Source organism: Ochotona curzoniae, unplaced genomic scaffold (assembly GCF_017591425.1).
Source record: "Ochotona curzoniae isolate NIBS_2020 unplaced genomic scaffold, NIBS_Ocur_1.0 contig_1071, whole genome shotgun sequence".
NCBI lineage: Eukaryota > Metazoa > Chordata > Mammalia > Lagomorpha > Ochotonidae > Ochotona > Ochotona curzoniae.
The window spans coordinates 10,281,707-10,307,175 of NW_024464939.1; the positions used below are offsets into that span (position 1 = coordinate 10,281,707).

The 25,469-nt window shown below is 39.6% G+C and overlaps 2 pseudogenes; both read left to right on the forward strand.

The window, feature by feature from the left end:
• The first annotated feature begins 354 nt into the window (after positions 1-354).
• LOC121164745 lies at positions 355-9,763 on the forward strand (annotated as a pseudogene).
• A 4,606-nt stretch (positions 9,764-14,369) lies between these two features.
• Positions 14,370-21,010, forward strand: LOC121164751 (annotated as a pseudogene).
• Positions 21,011-25,469: the final 4,459 nt, after the last annotated feature.

Consider the following 25,469-nt stretch of genomic DNA (forward strand, 5'->3'; position numbering starts at 1 on the left):
CCGATGTGATTGCCTGGTGGTTAAAGTCCTTGCCTTGAACACACTGGGGTCCAGATGGGGACCAGTTCTAACCCCGGCTGCCCCACTTCCCATCCAGTTCTCTGTCTCTCCCCCTCTCTGTATATCTGCCTTTCCAATAAAAACAATTAATCTTAAAAAGAAAAGAAATGAACCCACACGTCTTCAGCCAACTAATATTTGACAAGTGAACTGAATTCAATCCAAAAAGAAAAGAAAATCTTTTCAGCACATTGTGTTGTGAATATTATATCTACGTGTGCAGAAATATGAAGCAAGATGTCCATCTTACACCTTAGACCAAAGATCGACAGACAGCAGAGGGGAGTATCCGCCATGGCTGCACACAGGATCGAGCAAGTGTCACCTGGAGTTGGTGAGCCACCAGCTCTGCCACTACAGTCAGCGGAACACCGAAATGAGGACAGGCTGCAGGGAGACCACTGGAGGCCGCTCCAGGTGTATAATACGGTTGATACGGAGTGCCACAGAAGAAGCAACTGCACATGTATGTCAGCAAGAGCAGGGGCAGGTGACAGAACAGAGGCAGGCCTGAAGGTTCCCCCAGGCCTTGGCTGCAGCACTTGCTGACGCACTCTACAACTGCCGCTGCCTATGAGAGCCAGGGCTGAGGAATGGGATGGTAGTGGTTTATAGGGGTTCACCTGACAAAGCAGCTATACCTGCCACCTGGCACAAGAGTAGATCTGGGGGAGAGAGGATCTGGCAGCAAGAAGCAGGCCTGGGAGTAGGCCGAGCCAGGTTCCAGCACCCAACTGAGTATGCAGGAAGCAGGTTTGGGGTATAACCTAGTAGGATCTTAATGCTATTCACTGACTGAATCCCTGACACTCACAAGAACTGAATCTGGAGGGTGAGTCCAGCCAGGGCATTGTACTGCTGACATGCATGATTGCCAGGTCCGGCGGCAGGTCAGGTCAGGCTGCAGCACCTGTCCACATGCATCATAATCAGAACTGGGAGCCAACCTGGTAAGAGATTCTGGAAGTTAGCCTGAACCAGGCAGACACCTACAGTGGGCACAGTTGAATTGGACTGTCCCATCTGCTCGTGTACATGAAAGCTGGGACTGGGGAATGGCCTAGGAGGACCAAGTGCCACTATACATGTCAGTGCACATGAAAACTGGGACAGGGGGTGATCCAGATCAGACCACTGCACCTGTCGGTCAGTGCTCGTGGGAACTAGGGCTTGGGGCTACCCCAATAAAAGTTCTGCTAGGGACCCCCAACCATGCCAACACACCCACAGACAGGAAACAGGGCAGGTGGCCATCTGGACCAGTCCTTGGCACCTGCCAAGGAATGCAAACCCTGGAGTCAGGGGGAGGACTGATAAGGTGATCTTGTCAGGAGGGGAACCCTTGACAATCATTAATACCTTCGTCTGACAAGATCCCCAGTCACAGAGGATATTCCATGAGGGTGTCGTCTCATGCCAGAGCACATATTTGCAGGACCTTGCCACCCAGTAGCTGACTCCAAAGAAAGGAGAAAGAACACACCCAGATGCATAGGAAAGACAATGCAAGATGCTTTAATCCAATTGAAGATTTCAAGGACCTCTTAACGGAACAGAAAGAAAAGCAAGTGGCACAACACTTCAGAGCAATTTCTCTAGACAGCACCATGGATGCTCTGAGTAGCCATGAACAATAGGCCTCAGAACTTCTACAGAAAAAAAGGAAGAACACCTGAGAAGACAGATGGATTATGTCACCTTTTATACAATGGCCACCCAAGCAACACTCCCAGGACATGTCCGCCCCCCAACCAAGACCCTTGGGGCGAGATTAAGAGACCATCTGCATTCCTTGCCACTATTGCAGTCTGACAACAAGGAGTGGCACATCCTCTTTCCCCACCAAAACCCACCTTGGATACATCTCTCTCCCGCCTCGCCCCCCAAACCTCTTCATCCCTTCCAGAGCCCCACATGAGTGTACAATCCCCATCCCATCACTTCTGTAATGAATATTAAGAATTTAATGGAAAAAATCAATTGAAAATGAATCATATCAAGGATTTAAATCTATGCTCAATACCATCAAATTACTAAAGGAAAATATCTGGCACCCCCTGTAAGACTCAGGCTTAGAAATGCCCCCAGAAGCATGGGAAATTAAAGTAAAAATAAGTAAATGGGATAACATGAAGCTAAAAGGATTCTGCACTGTAAAGGAGGCTAAAATGAGGAAACAACCAACAGAATGGGAGAAAATATTTGTAAATAATGTAACCGATAAAGGATTAATACCCAGGATCTATACAGAGCTCCAGAAACTCAACAACAACAAAAGAAACAGTCCAGTTAAGAACTGGGAAAAGGACGCATACAACCAGTTTTCAAAGAATGAAACAAGTTATCAACAGACACAAGACTAAATGCTCAGGTTCACTAGCCATCAGCTAAATGCAAATGAAAACCAAACACGTTTCAGCTCACCCCAAATTGAATGGCTAGCAGCCAAACATCAAAAGACAATAAATGTTGGAGAGGATATGGGGAGAGGGTAAACTCACCATTGTTAGAGGGGACCAGTACAACCATTATGCAGGACAGTTCAGAGATTCCTCAGAGATTTGAAAATATATGTATATGACCCAGCCATCCAGTTTCCACCTGGAAACTTACCTAAATGAAATAAAATCAGCATATGATAGAGTTATCTGTACACCCATGTTTCTTGCAGCTCAATTCACAATAGCTAAAATATGTAATCAATGCATGACCCATCAACAGATGACTAAATAAAGAAAATATGGTGTATATATTGACACACTATGGAATACTACTCAACCATAAAAAAGAATGAAGTCCTGGATTTTGCACCAAAAAGGATACAACTGGGAATCATTATGCTTAGAGGCATAACCCAGTCTCCAAAAAGACAACTATTCTATATGTTCTGACATGAGGCAACTAATGTAGAACACACAAAATTGAAAGAATGATTCAGTCCCTCTGGGACAGAAATGTGGTTTTTAGCCTGTGTTTTTATTCCAGTAAATATGTGGTCTCGTGGTATTTTTACTTTTCACTTGTTGGATATTATGGTTAGAGGTAAATTAAGCCTGTGAATAGAGAGTGCATTAAAATTACAACTCTGTAGGAACTATTGAAGAGAGGAAAGGAACGGAGCGAGAGAAGTATGATTGTTTTCTTGAACTGTACATACGGAATGCATATTATTCTCTTTATATTAATGGAAAAAAATTTAAATGTTTTAAAAAGGAAGCATAGTTGAGTAATCAACTAAAGTAATGGCATCCCAGAATATGGGCATTGATGCATGCCCAGGATATTCCATTTACTATCCAGCTCCATATTAAGGAGCCTGGGAAGGCAGCAGAGCACATCTCAAGTGCTTGGGCTCCTGCACCCATGTGGGAGACCTGGATGCTGCTCCTGGCTTGGACCTGGCCCAGCCCCAGCCATTAGTGATTTGGGGTTTTCTCTGGAGGCTCTCCCTCTCTCTTTCTCTCTCTTGCTCTTTCAGTTCTGCCTTTTAAATAAGTGAAATAAATCATTAAAATTTTGAAAAATGAAAATAGCCATTCTTTCATTGCTACTTCAGGTAGAAAGTAACTGTAACTAAAATACATGCATATCTAAATACATTTATTGTAAGATTTTAGGAATAAATCTTCATTAACAATTCATTTTAAAGTAGCATACGTTAAATGTATAGATGGCATACAGAAAGTAAGTTTACCTCACGCCATTTAAAATTGCTCATCTTCATATTTAGGCTGGAAATCAAGATTCTGCTCAGGTCATCCACATCCTACGTCTGAGTGCTAAGATCAAGTCCAGGCGCCCTTTGGGTTCCAGCTGCCTACTAATACACACCGTGGGAAGAGTACATGACATTTCAAGCAACTAGATCCCCAGCATCCACATGTAAGACCTGGCTTCAGTTTCTGGCTCCTGGTTGACTACTTCAGGTTTTTGCAAGTGAACCGCAAGATTGAAAATCTCATTTTCTCCATCTTCTTCCCTCTCTCCCTCTCTCATCTTAGGTCTCTCTGACTTTCAAATAAATAAATCCTTTTAGAAAATAAAGCAAAATTGCCCATCTTTTGACTTCTTCAATTGAAGCAAAATTAAAAATAAAACAGGGGCTGACAACTTCCTGCCTCTCCTCCCTCACTGGCTGACTCTGGCAACAACTCTGTCCTGGAGACACTTGATGTTTTATCAACTTTCTCCTTGAAGAAGTCACTGCTAACTTTCAGAGTGTGCGCATTTCATTGCCAGTGCCCTCTCATTTCAGTTCTTGACCTCTCCACTCCATTCCCAAACTCAATGAGGCAAAATGTCTTTGAAAGTTGCCCAGACTGGTTTGAGAGACTCTATTTTTCCCAGCTTAAATAGATATGCTTATCCTTCTATATTTTGTTTTTAACAGATTCTTTTTCAACAAATGAAGAACAATTAGAAAGTATAATTTAACAAATAAATAACACACACAAAATCCACCTGGGACATGAGATATCATCATATGAAAACCAAAGGAAAGACATCTTTTTTTAAAGGTTTATTTCATTTTTATTGGAAAGACAGATATACAGAGAGGAGGAGAGACAGAGAGGAAGATCTTCCCTCTGATGATTCACTCCCCAAGCAGCCGCAATGGCCGATGCTATGCCGATCTGAAGCCAGGATCCAGGAACTTCTCCCATGAGGGTGCAGGGTCCCAAGGCTTTGGGCTGTCCTTGTTTGTTTTCCCAGGCCACAAGTAGGAAGCTGGATGGAAAGTGAAGCTGCCAGGATTAGAACCGGCGTCCATATGGGATCCCAGAGCGTTCAAGGCGAGAACTTTAGCCACTAGGCCACACCACCAGGCCCAGAAAGACATCTTTTTGAAGGCAAAGAAAAGTAAAGTTTAATCTGAATAATACATGTAACTTAAATGCACATATATTTAAGTACATTTATTATAAGATTTTAGGAATAAATCTTTATTAACAATTCATTTTAAAATAACATATGTTAAATGTATAGATGGCATACAGAAAGTAAATTTACCTCATGCCATTTAAAATTGCATGATTAGAAGTAAATTAAGACATCTGACACTGGCATTTAATTTTTCAAAAGCCTCAAGAAACAGTTCATCATAACTTGGAGGTAATCAAAAACCTATATCTGACCACAGATCAAGAAAGATTCTGTTTATGGGTGGTTGAAATTAAGATGGTGCAGGCCCGGTGTGATAGCGTAATGGTTAAGGTCTAATCCCGGCAGCCCTGCTTTCCATCCAGCTCCCTGCTTGTGGCCTGGGAAAGCAGTCGAGTTCGGCCCCAAACCTTGGAACCCTGCACCCGCATAGGAGAAGCACAAGAGCTCCTGGCTTCGAATTGGCTCAGCTCCAGCCGTTGTGGTCACTTGGGGAGTGAACCATTGGACGAAAGATCTTCCTCTCTGTCTCCTCCTTTCTGTACATCTGCCTTTCCAATAAAATAGATAAATCTTAAAAAAAAAAAAAAGAAAGAAAGAAATTAAGATGATGCACCAGAGATACAGGGACATACTCAACTGTCAATTCCAAAGAACCCTGTGTCAAATATACCCAATCACTGAACATAAGCAAATAACAAAACATATACTGCCACCAATCAAAGAGAAGCAAAACAAATGTAACCTTTTTAAAAATTTGTTTATTTATTCGAAAGGCAGAGTTACAGAGAGATAGAGTGACAGAGCTCTTCCATCTGCTGTTTCATTCCTCAAATGGCCGCAGTGGCCAAAGCTGGACTGCTCCAAAGCCAGCACCCAGGAGGTTCATCCAGATCTCCCACAAGGGTGCAGGGGCCCAAGTACTTAGACTACCCTCTGCTGCTTTCCCAAGCACGTTGATAGGGAATTGGCTGGACAGATATAATCCATAAACAAAACTGAGTCATGTTTGCTTTAACTAGTGTCATTGGGCATGCAATAGTCCCTTTGGAGGAAAGATGCTCTATGGAGTCTCCCTGTACTTTTCAAAAGATGGCTAGAACAATATTTTCCATTCCATTTCTCCTTTACTGTCTGATCTGCCAACTACCAACAAGGTGTCAACGTTTCTGTATGAAGCTATCTGACCTCCCAGCTAACTCTGTTTCCCTCTTCTCCTTTTCAAAATCCGGGTCAGAAAATGAGGGTATCTCACCCTTGATTGCCATCTGCAAAGGCTCCTCCATGAAACGTCACAGTTCAGCCTCATTAGAGCAGAGATATTCCGCCTCTACTGAAGAATAAGTAGGATAATCTTAGCTACATATACAATAGCTACTACCGTTTACTAGAAAAGGAACACATTGGGTTAATACATTAAAAATATTTTCCCAATGTATCAAGGAAGTGTCACAGTTTTCCACTCTCAAGTGAAAACTATGACCCCAAAACTATCCATTTTATCACTGATTTTCTTTATTTTAAATTTTATATTTCCTCTTTTTACGTTATATTTCTCTTTTTAACAATGGAATGTGTACATGACCTATTGAAATACATTAAAAAGAGAACATTGGCAGGTACTTGTATTCTAGATGCTGGTTTTTTTAGATATTGTCACAGACTGATAGAGGAAAAATGTCTCGTGATACTAAAACATACATATCTAGTGACTAACAGTGAAATAATTTATGACACGGACTCAAAACTGTCTTTCCTTGGGTATATTTCTGTTATTCTTTTTAATCCCCAAAACCTCCTAAGGAGAATTCACTAAGGCAGTCATCATTTACTTATTTCTTTTTCCTCCTTGCTTATCATCTAATAATTTTAAAATGTGCAAGATGGTTCCTATTACAAGCTGCTCCCTCTCTACAGCATTTAAGACAATAGAAAAATTTCCTGTTTCTACTACCATGTCATATGCAAGTTCGCTGACAATAATACCAATCAAAGCCTGAATAAGAATCTATGTATGAAGTAAAATCTCTATAAGGGATTCTATTTGAGAATTAAAGTACATGTTAAATCAAATGTTGTTCTGTGTGTTGTCTACAGAATGACACATTTTCTGTTTAAAACTAAGAGCTAATTCTTGCACAAAATACTAGCAGGATGTTCATCATAATTCAGCGATTGAAACTTGTCTCCCAGTGACAAACCTGAGTCATATATACTTCATAAAATGTGCTTCTGAATAATCAAAAGCAAATATGAATAGGATTTCACTAGGCATTTTTTTGAATTTATACTGTCACATCAGGTTTACGAGATTCTAGAGGCAAAAATAATTTAAAATACACTTATATCTTTTAAGACAAGGGAAGACAGGGACTGTATATCTCTTGATCATCTTTACATTTTCAGCATAGCATCTGGTATATAAGCAGTTCTTGAATTAATGAATAAATTCATTCCAACTCTTTTATTTCACGGCTGATGAAACTGAGACCTGGACAGGTTGTATATTTTCTCCTCTTTCCCAGTAAGAATAACTAAAAGGTTGCTCAAATAAATCTGTACTCAAAATTAATGTTCCGTTTATGCTGTGACTATATGTTTATGGTTTATCAGCCACATACTTATTGTAGTACTTGCCCTAGTTATTTAGTTCAAAATTAATAAGTAAACTGAACTACACTCAGGCTGTTTTTGCTTATATTTGTTATTTTTGCTTGATTAAGAGCAAAATTATAAAACCAAAAACAAAGACCAAGAAGATACAATCTACATATACTGTTCATGCTCAGTGTTGGACTATGGTTTCACTATATTCCAGCCTAAAACCTTTGTTTTAGGGTTTATTATAGAAGCTATAATTTGTTGTGTTCATTTGCTTAAGTAATTATTCCTATTACAGTCATTGGATCAGGGTAAAAGCTAAGCATTTTTCAATACTGAAAATTAGGATGGCAGGCTTCTGAGCTGGCAGTGAGGAGGTCTGTGTGCCGTGTCAGACGGGAAATCTGCAAATCCAGACTCCGGTCCTGATTTGGGCTTCTCACTCTGTTTGTTGCATGACTAGGAAATTAAGTATTAAAAGACATGATCATGTAAGTCTCTTAATTATGCTGGAAGGTGTGAGACTCTTTCCCATCCTTCTGCTCTCAAATACTATTTTCAAAAAGAAAGTCATGGCAAAAGTGTAACTTTAACTCATATTATTTATTATACGCAATGTACAATTTTTTCACCACATATTAAATACAAATATATATGTTGAAGATGAAATATATTCAGGTTAGTACTGCTAGATTGGTTATCCATAAAATCTGTTGAAAGTCTATCACAGATGCCTACCCTCATCAGACTTCACAACACAAAGGAAAAAGGATACAAGGAGAAAAATTAATTTAAAATGCTATGGTGGGTTATATACATCTTTAAAAGCAGATATCAGAAATGATTCATTCCAGGTTGGAGAATCTTACAAGCTCCTTTAGAGGTGGTGATTCTGAGTCAGGCTTTAAAGACTATGGAGTTTGGTCCATTACTACAGAGGTGTAGGGCAACCCCTTGCACGCAGAAAGCCACAGGGACAGGAAAAGATTTCACAGCTGACAGCCAGGAGGAAGAACCCAAAAGGCCGAAAGCAGACAGCGATGAAGAGGAGGAGAAAATCACCAAGCGAAAAGCAGTGCTTCCCGATGGTGAAGATGAAGAGAAAGCACACGAAGAAGAGTCGCGTGGTTTCTGATGCAGAGGACTCTGACAGTGACCTTCCTTCCTGCAGGCGCAAGAAGGCCGTCGCCCCTGACGGAGAAGAGGAAGCGGGGAAAGAGCTGTCTGATAAGAAGGCTAAAGAGAGGATTTATTCGGAAGTGACAGCGAGTCAGGCAATGAAGAAGAGAATCTCATTGCAGATGTATTTGGAGAATCAGGTGATGAAGAGGAAGAAGAATTCACAGGTTTTAACCAAGACGATTTGGAAGAAGAAAGGGGTGAAACTCAGGCAAAAGAGGCAGAAGAGTCAGATTCTGATGACAACATCAAGAGAGGAAAGCACATGGACTTCCTGTCAGATTTGGAAATGATGCTGCGAGGGAAAAGAGCATGAGTGGCAAGTGCAGGCGTAACTGTGACGGTGGCACCTTTATTAGTGACGCAGACGACGTTGAATGCCATGATGGCAAAGATGCACAAGGCTGCTGAGGAAGACAGTTGAACAATCAAAAAAAAAGCACTGAAAAGATTAACTTTATTACCTACAGTGGTTTTGTAACTCTAGAAGCAGGACCTGAAGGAAACCTTTATTGACAATGGTGTGATGTCGGTCATCAAAGAATGGCTCTCCCCTCTCCCAGACAGGAGTTTCGGGCACTGAAGATTCAGGAAGAGCTGTTGGAGATTCTCCAAAGGCTGCCTGGTGTGAGCCAGGAGCCCCTGAAGCATAGTGGGATTGGAGGAGCAGTGATGTATCTCTATAAATATCCCAAGGAGTCGAAGTCCAACGAGGACACGGCAGGGAAATTAATCAATCAGTGGTCTCGACCTAATTTTGGCCTTACCTCAAACTACAGATGAATGACAAGAGAAGAAAGAGAGCAGAGGGATCTAGAACAGATGCGACAAAGAATGAACAGCACTGTGGTCAGACGCCTCGCAGAGGTCTGGAAAAGGCGCTAACAGGAGAAGAGAAGGCTCTCAGAGCTGGAGATCCTGGGTTCTGTGCTAGCGCGGGTCCCAATGCCCTCAAACAAAGACTACGTGGTGAGGCCCAAGTGGAATCGTGGAGATGGAGTTGTCCCGGTTTCAGGCGTCCTCCAGGAAAGGCATCAGCTGAAACAGGTTTGGCAAGGCCAGTGTGGAACTCAAGCCAAGGCCATTATAATGGTCTGCAGGGAAGAATGGGCTGGCCCCAATGCCAGCCAGTGCCCAGTCACTGACTGGGAGTAGCCCCCAGGTGGCAAGACTTCAGAGCAACTGTAAACCACAGAGGCAGAAATTGAGGCAGACGACTGTGCTCCCAGCTACAGAAGTCAATGTTATCAATCCATTTTCATGCCTGCCAGAGGGAGAAATAGGGCATGCTAAATATCTCTTTCCTCCTTTGTTTTGAGAGCTAATGTCCTCTCAAAAGAATAGCTTTTATTATCCTTAGGGGCACCAGTGTGTGTGCTGGCTGCTCCATGTCCTATCCAGCCCCCTGTTAATGGTCTAAGAGAAGAAACAGAAGACGGGCCAAGTGTTTGGGATCCTGCCAATCATATGGAGACACATGAAGCTCTTAGCTTCACCCTGTCCCAGCCTGGCAGTTGCAGCCATCTGGAGGGTGAACTAGTGGATAGAAGATCTCTCTCCTTCTCCCTGTAACTCTTTCAAATAAACAATTAAAAAAAAAAGTTGGGGCACAGAGCGGTAGCCTAGTGGTTCAAGTCATCTCCTTGCATGTGCTGGGATCTCATATTTGCATCAGTTCATATCCCAGCTGCTCTGCTTCCCATCCAGCTCCCTGCTTGTAGCCTGTGAAAGCACTTGATGTTGGCCCAAAGCCTTGGGACCTGCACCTGCATGGGAGACCCAGAAGAGGCTCCTGGCTCCTGACTTTGGATCAGCTCAGCTCCAGGAGTGAACCAGCAAGTAGACGATTTTTCCCTCTGTCTCTACTTCTCTGTGTAAATCTGACTTTCCATTATAAATAAACAAACAAATAAACCTTTAAAATCATTTAATTGGGCCCGGCGCAGTGGCCTAGAGGCTAAAGTCCTTGCCTTGAACGTGCCAGGATCCCATATGGACATGGGTTCTAATCCCGGTGGCCCCGCTTTCCATCTAGCTCCCTGCTTGTGGCCTGGGAAAGCAGTTGAGGATGGCCCAAAGCCTTGACAACCTGCACCCACGTGGGAGACCTGGAAGAAGTTCCTGGCTCCTGATTTGGATCGGCATAGCTCCAGCCATTGTGGTCACTTGGGGAGTGAATTATAGAATGGAAGATTTTCCGCTCTGTCTCTCCTCCTCTCTGTATATCTGACTTTGCAATAAAAATGAATAAATCTTTTAAAAAAATTTTAACTAAAGAAAGTATGGAGATGCTTGGAATACTATGTGATGCTTCAGTGCATACACACACACACAGCTACATACACATGTATTTAAGCCATTGTGAGTTGATTTTTGTACATGTTGAGAGTTACCAGCCTACTTTCTTAAAGATTTATTTTTATTATTTTTTTTTTATTGGAAAGGCAGATATACAGAGAGGAGAGACAGAGAGGAAGATCTTCCGTCCGATGATTCACTCCCCAAGTGAGCGCAACGGCCAGTGCTATGCCGATCCAAAGCCAGGAGCCTCTTCCGGGTCTCCCACACGGGTGCTGGGTCCCAAGGCTTTGGGCCGTCCTCGACTGCTTTCCCGGGCCACAGGCAGGGAGCTGGAAGGGAAGCGGGGCTGCCGGGATTAGAACCGGCACCCATATGGGATCCCGGGCATGCAAGGCGAGGACTTTAACCACTGTGCCACCGTGCCGGGCCCAACCAGTCTACTTTCTGTCTTCTTCATGTGGATATCCAATTTTTTCAGAACCAACTAGTGAAAATTTTCCCTTTCCCTGGAGTTGCTATTAGCACCTTTGTTAGAGATCAACTGGCAGCAGTTACATAGTTTCACTTCCAAGCTCTCCTGTTGCCTGGGCCTGTACATCTTCCTATACCATGCTGTCTTAATTACCATAGCTTTGTGACACATTTCATTCAGAGAGTATAATACATGCGACTTCTTAATTTTTCTGTTTAAGATTGTTCAGGCTAGTTAAGCTTTTCTGCAGTTTCATCAAGTGTTCATTGGCAATTTTTTCTCATTTGTGAAAACTGTCATTGATATTTTTATAGGGCTCCATTGCTCCCTAAATCACTTAGAGGTAGTATGGACATTTTAGCAATATTAATTCCTCCAATCCATAAACATGATGTCATTCACTCTATGTATACCTTCTTCAAATTCTTTCAACTCTTTTATTTTTTTTAATTAGAGAATTTTTTTCCATCTTTGGATAAATTCATTCCTAAATATTTTCTATTTTTGCAGATATTGGAAATGGGATTGCTTACTTGTTTTCTCTTCAGATAACTTTTGCTGACTTATAGCAATACTACTAATTGTTTAATATTAACATAGTATCCCATACCTTTGCTAATTGTGTCAGTTCTGAGTTTTTTGATGGAGTCTTCAGAATTGTCGATATATAAAACAATGTGTATGCCATTGTCGCTGTCTCTTTATTTACTTCTCTGGCTATGACTTCCAGCACTATATTGAATAAAAGTAATGAAAATGGGTATGTTTTTCCTGTCCATAACTTTAGAAGAAAGCCTTCAGTTTGTCACCATTCCATGTTACCAGCTTTTTCGTCGTTTTACGAGACATTTACCAAGTTCAGGCCTGTTTTTTCTGTACTTCCTTCCTTCAAAGCTGTTTGTTTTTAGCATTAAGCAGTGTTGGATTTTATGAAGTATCTATTCTGTACTCATGTTATTTTTGCACTTGATGGTGACCACAAAATATGATGGCTCATTCTTTGTAATACCACATATGTTAAAATTGGGATAAAGAAGAAATATAAAGAATTTCAGGCTGTAAGCTTCACTAAATGATTCATCTGTAGCAGACTTTGACAATCTCGTGACACAAGACGCTGCTTGGCCTGGGACCACACAGGTGCAATCTCCTAAGCAAAGATCCAGATGCATGAAATATTTGTGTAACATAGACTTATAAACATTATGAAATAGAACAATATGCATTGTTATTATGTGGCCCTGAGTTTCCTATGTGCTGCATTGTACTTAAAAGGTTCTGATTTTACTTTATCCTTGTCAAATATAGATGAACATCACTAAGCAGAAATGCAAAGATAAGAGGTTTGGAGTATGGATGAGAGACAGTCTCCTCAAATAAGAAATGTCTGGAGTTTCCACAGTTAAGTTCTGAACTTTTAAAATAGCAGCAGTTTCTTAAACATTGCCATCTGGAAGCAGGGATAGTTCACAGATGTGAATTTTTCTCCATTTATATAATGCCAAAATTAACCTCTTGCTGATTTCTTCCAATTGAGTTTCTGACTTCTGGACACCTAGCATGAACTGATTAGCACTAAGTAAGGCTAAATCAAGACTATTTTCTCAGTCTCAGCTCCTCTACTCAGATGTTATGGAGTTCCTCGTGTGCTCTTTGGCATTAGTATTTCATAAGGTTCTGGATTCTGGGAACATTATTTTGCATGATATAAAATGAAGAGTAGAGATTGGCTCATTTTAAAACTTGCTGTGTGAGCCTAGAGCTACATCATCTAATGTGTGCCGTTTATCATTTGGACTCTTTAAAAGCAAAGCTCACAAATCATTTGGCATTAAGCTACTACAATTTCTGAGCCTTGAAGGAACACAATCCTTCCAGTAAGAGACAGCTCATACTGCAACTTTTAAAAGAAATTTAACTCTAGCAAGCACTTAGAATCCCCCTAGCTGAGACTGAGCAGAATGCTAAGTTTAAAAGAATGCAGTTATTTAGCATTTCACAACTTCAGAACAAGAGAATTTGATTTTGGACTTTGTTCCCTTCAGGCTTCTCTTTGAACTTGAAATCATAGGCCAATTCTTCTCTGCTTGCTTCTCCATATCCACCGGCAAACCTGCTTCTGCCTCAGAGATTGCACGGTCTCCATTCCCCTGATGGCTTGCTGGTATTAGCCAATAGAAAGCACCAGCAGAAGAGGAGGAAAAGTGGTTTCAAGGTGCTTTTCCATTAACTCTCTGTTGGGTTACCACGAGCTGGTGGAATGCCTCTACATCAGAGTCCCTCTCCATCTGATAACACTATTCTGGGGATCTCTATTCTCCTGGCTTCTTCATGCCTATGGTAATAATAGATGCAATAAGAACCACTGTGTCTTTTCCATCCTTATTGAATTCCCTATTCCATGTTCACACCAGTGAAAAGAGACCCTTTATTACACTTTTCTAGACTTCCCAGCCTGAGTGTCCCACTTGTTTCCTGCTGAGACATGCTAGATACAACTTGAAATGAGAATTAAGTTCATAACTCTAATTTCTCCTTAGGAATAAGAAAGGGGTGGTATTTTATGATTTGTCATTTCTCCTCTTTGAAGATCTTCTGAAAGTCACACAGAATATGTGGCACCAAATGTTGGAATGCAAGTTAAAACACACACATACACACACATACACACACACACACACACACACACACACACACAGAGCATGGTATGGGGAGTGAATTCACAGCCAAACTGAATATATCAGCAATAACTTCTGAGAGGGTAGCCATCTGTTGGGGCATGTGTAGAGAGACCACTTAGAAGGGCCCAGTAAAGCAGGATGGCTTTTTACGGTTTAGGTTCTTGGGGTGTTCACAAGGGTGCAGGAATTCCAAAATGATGGAGGAGTGGTTGGAGCCAGGACCAGCTGCTCATGGCATTTCAACTACCGTGGGCCTGTTCGCTGGGGGCAAGGAAATGCAGAGACTGCGGGGAGGGCAGGTCAGACTGGTCTTTTTGGAATGCAGAGTAAGCATCTCTGGTGAGAAGTTCCCTATTTATTATCCAAAGGGCATAATGTGCAAACTTTGGTTCTTGCTTCCTTCATAAGCCTTCAAGAAAATATGGCCCGCATATTGGCCTTAGAAAGAGACTAGCCTTCTAGGAGTTCACTTAAGAGCTATTTGAAAGCCTTCTGGATGGATATATATGTAAATCTTCTTGATGTAAAATATATACAGACTACTGGTCCAAGAAGGTAATCACAAAAGTGCTTTCTACTACTTCCAGAACATCCTCAAAAAAGTGGAGGAAGAGTCCTCCTAAGAGACTGATGTTACAGCCATAACTAATTGACCAAGGCTTTACACCAAATTCCAATAAGTTGAGAAAGTAAAATCTAGAAAATTACAGTGGCAACAGGTACTTATTACCTGCTCCTGGTGTAGAGGGATCTACATTATAAAAAGATTCTAGACTTCTCTCTACTTCCTCTTTCACTGATTTGCCAAATGATGTACATAACAAGGGAGCCTTGAAGGAGAAAAAGCTATGCAAAGCCCTGTCTTTCTGTTCACTCTCTTAGGAAGTCTACAGCAATAGGGCGCTCAGCTCAATGCCAGTCCCAGATTTCTGCCCTTGGGCTTATGGTACGTGAAGGGTTACCTCATTTTAGGATGTTCCAACTTGGAGAGAAAATTTGCCCAATTTCAGAATTCACTGCTAAAACATGTCTTTCTCTGCAAAAAAAAAGACCATATTCTGACATAGATAGTATTTGGATGTCTATTGTCTTGCTTTTTAGGGAAAGACATAATATTTACTTTTCCCTGCATCATTCCTGACAAAAACTAATTTTGAAAGTCATTCAAGTGAAATGCCATATTTTTCTATATGATATGCTCAATAATGTACAAACAATAGCCACATCTCACTGAAAATTAGAGTTAGTTATTTTTGTCAGTAACCAAGAAGAAAATATAATGCCTAACAAAAATGCCAGACATTAAAATTATATAGGAACAATTGAAATACTAACAATTATAGATATTATTGTGGGAAATTTTAATAGATTTAGCAAAAATTCATATTTCCTGTTTTAAAACAATTACATTATGATGATTGATAGAATTGTTCATGTAAGCCTCTCTTACCTGACTTTTCCATTATGTTCTGCTTCTTCCTCTTCATCCTCAGTGCATAATACAGGTGAAGTTCAAAATCTGAGAACACCTCTCTGTGTTTAATTGTAAGTGCTGCTGGTGGTGACTGATAAAATTGCTGCTGACACTGGGGTCAGCATCAATGACAGAAACAAACAGTGCACTCATAAAAGAGCAGGATCTTTCTATTCCGTGTCATGTTTGATATCCAAAGGGGCTTACATAGAAAATAATTATTGACAAAGATACACTATTATGTAAAAGTTATTAGAGTTGAAAAAGGAAAACTTACACTTGAAATATTTTTCTATTAATCAGTTGAGGAGTTGCTACACTATCCATTGATGGTGTGCTGATGGATATGTTCAGAGAAAGGAAATGGGCGTGCAGGGGCAGGGAAAGGCATAACCTTCCCAACACAAATCCCCGTGTTGAGACCAGTGGCAGTCCAGGTGTTTTTGTGACATGGCTCTTGAGAACTTCTCACAAATCCTTCTTTCACCAAAGTTTGTTCTGGCCTGTTCCTGAGATTGAAAACATAAGACTAATTCATTATAGGAGGGAAGCTGTGGTTACTGTGGGAAAAAAGAATGGACCAGAAAATGAATATATTAAGTATATCAATAAGCTAAATGGTTGTTCCAAGGAAAGCAATGAGTTCATGGTAAGGTGTTCCACATCTGAACTGCTGTCTAAAAATCAGAAAAACGACACTTGAGAAAAGAATGAGCATTTCATTAGTCAAGTGTGTCTGGCATTATGACCTCACATTCATCAAGCACAGAAGACATTTATTGAACCTTGTCTGTCATGCGGCAAGCCAGGTAAAGGAAGTATCTGTTCCCAAGGAAAATACTCAACTTACCTGTGAAGATAACTTTCACTTTGCTTTGATGATATTTTAAGATGTTGCCACACATAGGATAAGATCTGTCCTTTCACCAAAATTAGTCTAAGGTAGCTTGCTGTCAATAGTAATCACTTTCACTATTTAGAGTTCCAACATGAATGCTGACAACAGGTTCTTCCTGCCTGACCACAGTACTTTTGACAAAGGAAAGAAACACGCAAGTACAGAAGAGGCAATATCATTGAATGATAAAGAAAATTAGATATGAAATATGTCTTCAAGAAAAGGAGGGCTTGTGCAAAGAGGAAAAAAAGTAATGACTTTATAGAGAAAAGGAATGGTACATGATAAACTTCCAACAGGGCATTTCTGCCACTTTTGGATGAGACAGAGAGAAAGATCTTCCATCCATTGGTTCATTCCCCAAGTGGCCACAATGGCCAGTGCTGAGCCAATCCGAAGCCAGGAGCTTCTTGTGGGTCTCCCATGTGGGTGCAGGGTCCCAAGGCTTTGGGGCCATTTTTTTATTGCATTCCCAGGTCACAAACAGAGAGCTGGATGGGAAGTGGAGAAACCAGGACATGAACTAACACCCATATGAGATCCCAGTGCATGCAAGGTGAGGATTTAGCCACTAATCTATCACACCAGGCCCTGTTGCTACATATATTAACACATTTGCAACTCCAGTCAATAACCTAAGGAAGCGTATATTTTTACTAGTCTTAAGAAGACAAAAATTTTGTAATTAATTGAGTATGTTTAACTAACTTACTTTCAAGGTATATACCGATAATTCACAAAGCAGAGGTTAAATACAGGTAAACTCATTCCTGTACAATATCCTACTATCATGGAATTAGGAGCATTTTATTGAAATTATTAATGAGAAAATGTTGAGAGATAAAGTAGACAACATGAATTAATGCACCCATTATGCCTTACTACAGTGCTTAAATTTTATTCTTTTTGTAGTGTGGTACTAGTGAAAGGTTTTGAGAAATTGATCTGAGCAAGGCTTATTTTGAGAGGATTTATCTTCGAGAGTAATAGACGGAATTATAATTAGATCAAACAGGTTGTTTTAATTGCATCCTCTGAAATTTATTCTGTTACTGTTACTGCACACACTGTCGCCGACATACATGAGACAGCATCAGGAAGACTTGCTGAGAGTAAGATTAACAATCCGAATATGTAAAAATAAAATAGGCTGGGAGAGGAGATGCATGTGTATACTTGAATATTCAAATATTTTCTGTTTAGACATAAATTTAAAACAGGGTCCAAAACTAAACATTTGTAAGCATAGAATGGATTAAAGATAAAGTAAAATTTTACATGTGAAACAGAAAACCATGGGATGTTGAGATGAGTACTCTAGAAAAGATTAGATCTGCTGCTTGTTTTTGATATCAGATCCAAAATGGGTGAAATTTGATGTTTTGGTGGCTTTTAGGATTTATTTGCTTGAAAAGTGGAGGGACAGAGAAGGAGAGTTATCTTTGACATCTTCCTTTGCTCCTTATGTGGCCACAGTGGCTAGAAGTGGACCATATCAAAGCCAACGGCTGGGTACTCCATCTGTGTCTCTCCTGTAGCATTCTACAGTGAGCATTCTACAGTGAGCTGTAATAGAAGTGCAGCAGCTGGGACTTGAACTGCAGTCACATATATAGTATGCCAGAGTCGTCATTAGCTGAAGTTGAATTCACTGTCACAACACTGGCCTCTGAAGTTTTGTTTCAAATCAAGAAATAATTTTCAAGTATTTACAACTATCCAAGAATTAAATGACATTTTTTGTGATCGTATGGGCAATTAATGTCAAATGCTTCCCTTCTGCAAGTTTAATGAATTCAATGTTACACAAAAATAGGAAAGAAGTATTACTGACACCATATTTATGCAGAGGAAAATCACAAAGTATGCAGTAGAAGGAACACAGCATGCATACCCGGTGTATGCACTGTAGGTAGACTGGTGACAGATGTAGGGGTGGATGGACAGATCCTTCACCCTGCACTTTAACTAGATAATAGATAGATAGATAGATAGATAGATAGATAGATAGATAGATAGGAAAGTACTATAGCACTGTTTTACCAAATTTCTTGGATTCGAAAATGTACATGTCAACCAAACAAGACTGCAAGAAGTGAAAAGTTATACTTGAATAATGATTTGCATGGTCCACATAGCAATAAATGGGAAAAGAAAAGTGCCTGAAGGTTTTAGTAATTATTTCTAGCATCTGGATTTGGACAATTAACATTTGTTCATGAAGTTAAAATTGGGTACTTATCCGCACTATTGAAAACTCAAGTGAGTACTGAAGTCCGGGGAGATCATGTTGCCTAAAAGTAGAAAAGTACTTGAAAGTATTGCCTCTACCAAATGGTAAACGAGGGTATGTGTTTCTTTCACAAGCATTAGCATTCAGAACATTTTATAACCAATGTAGTACCTTTCATGTACTTGGATTATATTAATGCTAGCTTGTGCAATTTAAAAATGCAGATTATATTCTTAAAAATTAGATTGTTCTCATCTCAAATTCTAAGCTTTAGGATTAATTCCATAAAATTTCCATCTGGATAGGCATTTGGCACAACAATTACAGGAACATTTGAGATACCAATGTTACAGAGTGGAGTGCCTGCAGCGGAGTTCTGGCTCTGTTCCCCAGTTCAGCTTCTTGCTAATGCAATCCCAGAAAGGGTCGCAGGGGATGGCTCTAGAGCTCGTGTCCCTGCCACCCACACAAGACACCCAACCGAGACTTTGATCAACCTGCCCTGCCTCTAACTGTGGCAGGCATTTCAGGAGTGAACCAGTAGACAGAAGATTTCTATTTCTCCCTCTCTCTCTCTACCTCTATAGTCTTTTAATAAATAAAAATAAGTGCATTTTAATTGCACATGAATATAAATTAAACCGTGGGTATATTTACCACAAATATAAAAATAGTTTTACCTCCTTTGCCTAAATGTTTTATATTTCATAGTAGCCCAAAGAAACTTCTAATAAAAAATACAATTTTCTTTTAATGCTTATATGGTGTTTTGAGAAAAACAATGTTCATATGAACAAAAAAATTATGTTTTTAATTATTTATTTCAACAAAAAGCAAACTAAAGGGTTTGAATGTATTAACTCCCAGGTTATATAATGAGGTCATTTTTTCCCAAAGAATAATTATTTTTTATTGCCTGAAACAAGCATCATAATAATTTAATTTAGATTGCAAAGAAACAGAGTCTCATCCCAATTAAAAGATACATTTTAATTTCCAATACCTCTATTCTCTCTATTTATTTTAAAACTCATTATAAACTAAATAACATTCCCCCCAAGCAATTTCTGGAAAGGGTTACAGTAAAGTTATGAAGTTTTAATGTTTTTCTTTTTTTCTTTTTTTGTGAGAAAACTGTATATTAACAAGTAGAAATTCATTTTCAAAGTATTTTTATATTATTTTCTGAAGGCACATCTACTATGAAAATAAAATATGGGAAAACTATAGCTTTTCTCCATGATTTAGCTTTATATGGTGCTACAGAAATAGATTTTGTAGGATCCAAATGTGTCCAGAAATGTAATGATTACTGCTCTATAGCCAAAGACAGCAAGTCACAGGAAATTATTAAAAATCATTACAGTGCCAGGTGTGTACAATTTTCAAGTCAGCAAAATCATAATGCAGTTTCCCAAACATATCTTCATTTATGTGTGTGCATTATATACATATATATAAATAATTTCGAAAGTAGTGCCATAGTAGCAACAGCTTATAAAATGAGGTGAAGTAACCTTACCAGGACAACAGAAAGGGCCATCCAAGCTGGAAGATGATGACGGCTGAGAACAGGATTTCAAGTAACACAAAGATGGTGCAAAGGAAGAAACTGAATAAAACAAAAATCAGAGTAGCAGCAGGAAAAAGGCTGCTGTCCCTGGCAGAGCATTTTCTGCAGGATAACTACACCTTTTAGTACTCAAAGCCGGCCCTTGAGTGCCCCACAGGCTCACAGAGCTAACAATAAAGTATCAAACAGACTGGCCCCTTGGCCTCTGTAGAGCTGTTCTGGAAGCTTTCTAACCACAAAGTGTAGCCCAGGAACCTGACGGGCCACAGTGGTTTCAGCCTCTTCAAAGAATGAACCAAATACCTGTGAGAAAGATGCAAATAAAAGTGGTGGCAAGTGGATTATTCAAGCACATAAGTCTCTCCTTGGCCATGCATGGGGAACAGTTCTGTGGGACTGTGGTCTCTGTCTGCTTTCAGGAGGACATTATTTCAATATGGGCTGAGACTGTCAACCACCAAACCACCATAGCATATAACCAGGACACTCTTTGGAGAATGTTTAACCAACCCTGCCATGGGATATAATACTCACATCAACAGCATCATAATGTCAGGCAGGCTGTACCCCCAAGATTTATTTTCAAACCTCTGGAAGCTGCTGCTAGATGTGCCTTACCACCAGCACCACCCCTACAACAAGTTTCCTCCCACTTGAAACTGGCCATTCCATAGTAATTCAAAGAATGATGTCCAAGAGAACAATGCTCAGGACTAATCCCAAAAACTAGCTCTCTCTCTCTCTCTCCACACATTATTTTGCCTTATCTTCTCATATTCCTGTAAGAAAAGGCAAACCCCAATCTAAAACTCAGCATATTCCAGAGCCTAACTTAACCTTCATTTTCTTAGAAGGCAGGCAACTCTTAGGAGTTGATATATTCTTAATGCTTTCCTAATGTAACTCTGGAGCTAGAAAATAATGCAATAAAGGGAATGCTTGCAATAGTCCGGAGGGGAAAAGTCTGCATAAATCCCCTTGTGACTTACCTGCTAAGTGTTTTCTGTTGTCACTTAGGCCAGTGAAGATATTTGTAATTATACACACACATATTTACCATTTGAAACAAGCACTTGAATGATCATAAATTATAGTGCTAGATATTTAGAGCATTAACTAAAACATTTCATCATTCTGCCAATTCATGCATTCATTGGACAGATACTGTGTAAGGGTTAGTTAATCAATAATATTGAATAGAGACTACATGATCTCCATCCCTGGGAATTTGCAATTTGGAGTTAGGGGAAAGCATGATAAGTGTTCCATTAATTTTTGTTGGAAGAGAAAAATTTTCCTATATATGTGAATATCTAACCAACAATAATTTATCAATTAATTATGATCACTGTCCTGCATATGATCTTGATGAACTGGATTTAAAAGCCAAGATTTCTTCCTAGTGCAAAAAAAAAAAAAATACAAATTTGTCATTACAGCAGATACCCATGACTACTGCCACAACTTTTACAGAGATCAATATTATCTTTTAATTACTTGAAACAACTTTTTGACTTATCTTCCAACTTCCCCTGTTTCAATACATATATTTTTTTCTGATCCTGTTCTTCTCATAGCAGCAAAAGTTATTTTTAAAAAGTAGTAAATTTGGGAAGCAAGCATTAGCCTAGTACTTAAGGTGCTATTTAAGATTCCCATGACCCCAGAGTGCCTGGTTTCATCCCCTTTGGCAGATCCTGACTTCAGCGTCCTCATAACATTGACTTGGTGAGATAGCAAGGGACTGGGTGCCTGCCACTCCTTTGGAAATCCAGACTGAGTGCCTGGCCTTTGGTCTTCAGAGATTAGCCATGGCAAAAAGGCTAAGCACAAGTTCAAGTACCAGACGCTCTGCTTCCAATGCAACTTTCTGCTTATGGCCTGGGAAAGCAGCAGAAGACAGCTCAAGTCTTTGGGCCCGCGAGCTCACACAAGAGACTTGGAGGAGGTTCCTGATTCCTGGCTTTGGGCTGGGTTCAGCTGTAGCCATTGTAGTTAATAGGGCAGTGAACCAGTGGATGAAGACTCCTCTCCCTGTCACTTCTTTCTATGTAACTCTTTCTTAAAAAATAAAAATATAAAAAACTTGATTTTTTTTAAAGGTGAATCAAGAACACAACACAAATGGCCCTTGATTTTGATAAGTCAATCTATAACTTCTTTGATTCTATACAAATTCATAAAAATGATATTCTGGATTTTTATTTTTTTATTTTTTTCCTGGGACAGCAGGATGTGGTAGGATATTTTATTTCAATGTTAGGTAAAGGGCAGAGAGTGCCAGTTCTCACTCAATCACAGGGTCATGGGAATAAACATCTACACTCAACAGTAAACTGTGTGGCTGTTATGGTGTGTCATAGCCTGGATGTATCAAATTCATTTTTTACATATATTTTTAACTTACATTACTGGGTTTATCAAAGTGCTACCCCATCATAAGTCAAGGAGTATGTATATAACTGTATATAAGTCAAATTTAACCATAAAAATTTTGACATAACTCACATCAAATCAGGATAACAAAGTTTAACGTAGATGAATTAACATAAATATAAAAAGAAATAAAAAAGTTTATTAATGAGACTGGCATTGTTTCATAATGAGTAAAGTCACCACCTGGAACAGAGGTGTCCTAGGTGGACAATGGTTCATGTCTCAGATGCTCCACTTTCAATTAGCTCCCTGCAAACAGAGAAAAGCAGTGGAACATGGCTCAAGTGATTGGCCCATTCCACATCTGTGGAAGACCGGGTGAAGCCCCAGCTCCTGGCTTCAGCATGGTCAAGCACTGGCCCTGGGGCCAACTGGAGAGTGAACCTGCAGCTGGAAGCTGTCTTTTTGTCCCTGTCTCTCTCTCTCTCTCTCTCTCCAACTCTGATTTTCAAACACAGATTTCACCTAGCAACTGATTTTTTTTAAACTATCAAATATGCCTATATTAACAACTAAAACAATAATCATAATACCATTTTTATATATAAAATGAAAATAGCCAAGAAGACAAAATACATTTAAATAAGCTTAACTTGATTTTCAAATGATTTAATTACCAAATAATAAACAAAAGAAAAATGAATGGACTTTTAAGAAATTTAACATAGAGGAGCAGCATTTTGCCGTTGTGGGTAAACTGCTGTCTGCAATACCAGCATCCCATGAAGACACTGCGTCATGTCCCAGATGTTCATAATTTCCTGGAATAGGCAGCAGATGCCCAAACGCCTGGGCTCCTGCAACGCTGCAGGGGACCTGAGTGGACTTCCCGGCTCCTGGCCTTGTCCTGGCTCAGCACTGACCACTGCAGCCACCTGGGTAATGAACAACAGGATGGAAGCCCTCTCAGTCTTTCTCTGTTTTTTTCATTCATTGTAAATATCTTTAAAATAAATCAATAATCTTAAAAAGGAAAAAGTCACTCTCAAAATGTTATATGAAAAGATATGAAATTGGTAGCAAAGAGCAAGCTGCTACCATAAAGAACTAAATTGGGCCAAGTGCAATGGCCTAGCAGCTAGTAAAGTCCTCGCCTTGAACACGTCGGGATCCCAAATGGGTGCCAGTTTGAATCCTAGCAACCACACTTCCCATCCAGCTCCCTGCTTGAGGGCTGGGAGAACAGTCAAGGACGACCCAAAACCTTGGGACCCTGCACCTGCAGGGGAGACCTGGAAGAAGCTCCTGGCTCCTGGCATCAGATCAGCTCAGCTCTGGCCATTGCAGTTGCTTGGATGGAAGATCCTTTCTCTCTGTCTCTTTCTATCTGTATATCTAACTTTCCAATAAAAATAAATACATCTTTAACAAAAAAAAAAAAGAAACCATCACTTGAGCTTTGCAGTGATATCAAAGACAAATGCCCAAAGTCTCTTAAAAGTTATGAAAATACCCCTGCTATTTTTAATGACAACTCTATTATGCTGAATTTGCTTCATGTATTTCAATCAAAATAACATAAACACATACACAGGGTACTTCAAAAATTTTTTAGAAAAAAAAAAGGCCAGTAGTGCCATATACTAGGTTTTACTTTTTCATATGGTAAATAGCAACAAATAGAAAAAGCTGGAAATCCTGACATTTCTGGCTAGATGGATAAAACTGAAGATCATTACATTAAGCAAAATAAGTCAGACACAAAAGCAAATACCACATGTTCTCTCTCATGCGTGAGTTACAGTAACAGAAAGATGCACAGACATAGAGGTAGACAATGACAGATTCCACCTGAATTCAAAATAGTGATTGCTAGACGCTAGGAGGGAAGAAGAAAGGGAAGAGGGAAGCTGGATAATGTTGAGCTGACCGCAGTAGAGTGAACGTGGTGGGGCTGTGACCGCGGCTGCTGCTAATGCAGTGTATTCTATGAAAACAGCTGGTAGACTCCAACCACCAAGAAAAATATAAGGAAACAACAGCCTGGTTGCCTTCAATGATTGGTATAAGCTACATCCATGAATTGGAATATTGCATTGTAGCCCTCACAAATGTGTAAGGATTAAATATTTATCAAAAAATCTAAAAATAAAAATCTGATAAGTGTATTACAGTCACCTCTCAGGGACAAAAAGCAGCTTATTAATTTAGATTATAAATCCTATATAAATGGCATATACACCCAAATTGATAAAGGATAATAAAAACTATATATCCCATGTGGCTAATTGGTTTTCACAGGGTTATTTCATTAAGTTTTGCCTAAATCTTTTACCTGTAGCTAACCTATTTTCTAGTCTTCTTTCATGATTTAATAAATGACATACCATTTCATCCTAATTATTTTCTTACCCCCTTGATCATCATTAAATCTGATATGTGATCTACTGCTTGACTATTTCTTAGTTTTGTACAAATTGTGTTTATTAAGTCAAAATTTCAGCTTTATTACTAGACACAAAATACCTCTGAGTTTAATCTGCTTTATCTGCATTTTCCTAACATTTAATTAAGTCTAGCCTTTCAGAAAAACAATCAATTGAGCATTGATTTGTTATGTTTACCTAGGGTAAATAGCAGAATCATGGCTCAATTTAAGCTACCATATGTTCTAAGCATAACACACTATTCTATTGTATTTCCATCATATAACTAATGCAAATGGAAACAACAGCATAAG